Source organism: Montipora capricornis, chromosome 8, assembly GCF_036669925.1.
Source record: "Montipora capricornis isolate CH-2021 chromosome 8, ASM3666992v2, whole genome shotgun sequence".
Taxonomy (NCBI): domain Eukaryota; kingdom Metazoa; phylum Cnidaria; class Anthozoa; order Scleractinia; family Acroporidae; genus Montipora; species Montipora capricornis.
Window position 1 is genome coordinate 9,548,813 of NC_090890.1, and position 3,239 is coordinate 9,552,051.

At 40.9% G+C, this 3,239-nt stretch overlaps 1 long non-coding RNA gene across 2 annotated transcripts in view; it reads left to right on the forward strand.

The window, feature by feature from the left end:
• Positions 1-375: 375 nt before the first annotated feature.
• Positions 376-3,239, forward strand: part of LOC138060620 (uncharacterized) — a 4,108-nt gene continuing 1,244 nt past the window's right edge. Inside the window, exons 1-2 of one of the 2 annotated variants that reach the window (XR_011134399.1) lie at positions 376-441; positions 585-690. This is a non-coding gene — a long non-coding RNA (uncharacterized lncRNA). Of the gene's footprint in view, positions 483-584; positions 691-3,239 lie in introns of both variants that reach the window. The other variant, XR_011134398.1, reaches the window with a different exon arrangement.

The window sequence follows — 3,239 nt, forward strand, 5'->3', positions numbered from 1 at the left end:
TCTGACCTGAAATACTTAGTGTTTCGAAGCGATTCTTGTGACAAATGTTTTTGTTTTTGCAACGATTAAGTCAAAGAATGGATACTGAAAAATGATCTATCAACTCATAACAGTTTTTGATCTTGTTGTCAAAACTATCTTGTATCCATTTGCTTATGTGTTATGCCATTATTTTTGATATGGTAGTTTTTTGTCACTTTAATACGGATTACCGCTAATACTCCGATAAACGTTGTGGTTAGAATATATTTTACTCCTTCTGTGGGAAGGCTCAGAACAGATTAAAACTGACTTTTCGTGATAGGAAGATTAAACGATTTGGTTTCAAACTATGCGCAGGTGAAATGAAGCTGATTTCAAGACTGAGTCACTTGATGGAAAAGCAAATGAGCTTAGACTTTGACGAAACCGAAAACGTTTCTTTTTTTCCCACCGAGAGGGGTAAGTTGCGGACTACCGCTAATACTCCGATAGACGTTGAGGTTAGAATATATTTTATTCCCACTGTGGGAAGGCTCAGAACAGATTAAAACTGACTTTTCGTGATAGGATGACTAAACGATTTGGTTTCAAACTATGCGCAGGTGAAATGAAGCTGATTTCAAGACTGTCGGAGTCACTTGATGGAAAAGCAAATGAGCTCAGACTTTGACGAAACCGAAAACGTTTCTTTTTTTCCCACCGAGAGGGGTAAGTTGCTTCAAAGTCATAGTATAAAAACTAACTTTAACTTGATTTAATTTATCTCACTTTCATAACGGCAGATTAAAAATTTCATAGTGTTTAAACGAACTCAGCCACAGAATATTTCTTTTAGTACTGTGGGGAATCTTTTTCAGCAAATTCTCTCGATGCTTTCAACACGACAAGACAAAGGAACATTCAGAGCTGAATCAATCGAATTTTCTCTATCTGAATACTCCATAATTTAAGCAAAAGTAAATGATACTCACTAGGGAAATGTTACCAGTAAAAAAAGTTCTTGCTCGATGTAGTTCACCAAAAATTTCAAACACATTCAGTTGAACTGCGAATATGTTGATTAAACAAAAGAATAGCGAGAAAGAAAATTAAATATGCGAAACAAGATTGGGAAAGACATCTTCTTAAGGATAAAGAAAAATTCAGAATGAAAGTTGAGAGGCGTAATGTAAACTTGAGGGTCGAGCCCTGAAACAGGTGAACAGTGTAATGATTTGCGTTTTGTCAAGGCAATCATTTCTTACTCGGTTTTTCAAATTAAAAACAAACAATCGCTTGGCAAGTGATAACAGCATTAATAATGAAGAAAAGAGAGCGAAGGATTACAAAATAAACCTACGTATATTTGGCGTCCTCAAAACCTAATTCGGAGCCTCTCTTTATGATCCCGGTTGACAGTGCTGGCTCGGTTAGCGGGATGAATTGGCTTCTATTCATATGAGAAATGCAGCCTGGTTAACAGGCACTAAACGTTCTTTGGAACTCTTTCAATTGCAAGAGAAGGAATAGGGACCATACCAGTCTGAACATCTACGTAATAGTGCAACATTATATATGACACTTCCTAAATTGTAAACAAGTTTCTGAAAAGCAGCTTTAGGTATAGCGGCGGGATACCTTCGAACCAACTACAAACGGGGCAAAATCAACAGAGTCGTACATTAAAATTGAATAATCGGGTCAAACCGTGCTCTATATCCTAGGATTAGTAACATTCCAAATGTTTTAGTTTTTATATAAGTTTTTAATTTCAGTGTTTTAGACTGGTCATGTACTGTTAGTTTTTTTGAAATGTACAAACACGCCCTCCATGGAAACCAGAATTAACTATGAGAGGCTGATGTGAAGTGCAATTTTCTACCCATGTAAACCATGTGAGCGTTATCCCTACTAGTGAAACCATTGGGCCCACTCAAGGACAGAGAAAAACTCTGATTAGGGTGGGAAATGAACCCACGACCTTCGGGTTAGATCACCCCTGCTCTACCGACTGAGCTACAAGGTCAGACGGGAGCAGGTGGTGGGAATTGAAGATGTCAAATTCACGGCAATGAATATGTACAAGTGCAAGGCTTACGTTTATGCAAACGATGGCCGTGTAGCACTTATATTTCAACAGAATTAACTATGAGAGGGTGATGTGAAGTGCTATTTTCTACCCATGTAAACCATGCGAGCGTTTGGGTTCAGCAGGAGGTAGTTTTCAAAGCACCAATCATGGATTCGTTGTAGATCTGCGTTGATATTGTTCTCGGCGGCGTGAGACTCATCAACTGTAAACCGGCGAAAGGATCAATTTCGTCTCGTCTACGTAGCACGCAGTTGAGCACATCTCACTGAATGCTGGTAGGTCGTTAACGTAAATACTAAATAACAGAGCTCCAAGCACGCTGCCCTGCGGCACTCCACACATTACAGGCAGAGCATCGGACAGCGCAGCATTAATGCGAACCACTTGAGACCTTTTGGGACAAATAGCTGTTAAACCAGGAGATTGCCGATGGGGCCAGCCCAATGGCTTCGCAGTAAAATGCCGTGATTGATGCTGTCGAAATCTCTACTCATGTCCAGATAAACAACAGCTGTTAGCTTTCTCTTGTCGATCGCCTCAAGTGTCCGTAGAGGCAACGAGAGAGGTTTCAGTGCAGTTCCACTTTTTGTTTCGGTTCTCGTTCCCTGCCAACCTTTAATTTGCTGTCAGCTGGTTTAAGGCCGCCTTTTCGCACACCTTAGAAAGAATAGGCAATAAAGAGATTGGCCTATTGTTGGCTGCTTCTTCAAAATCCCCTTCTTTCAGAATTGGTGACACGTCAGCAATCTTCCAGTCTCCAGGGAAGGTGCCCAGTGGTAAGCGAAGCGTTAATAATGGAGGTAATAGAGGGAATGATAACAGGTGCATTCACATTTTGATGTGTTTCATTGAAACACGCCAGCTTGAAACACGACGGAAGTACGAACGGACGTTCGGACGGTCGATGACGTCATGGCTACAAAACCAAAATTTTTCGCATCGATGGGTTACCATATTTTCTTAACTATTGTGCTCAGCGCGCGCGCGCCTTCGGCGCGCGGTGAGCTCTGCTATGAATCCCACGAAGAAACCACATTTTATGCAGATTCTATTTATGAGCGTATTTCCTCCGGCTATGAGCCAGTATACAGAGCTCAAGGAACTTGAGACCTTTCTTGCCTCTCAAGAGCTTTCTGCTTTTGAGAGCGTAGGCATATCCCTATGCGATCAAGAGTCCATCATCCAA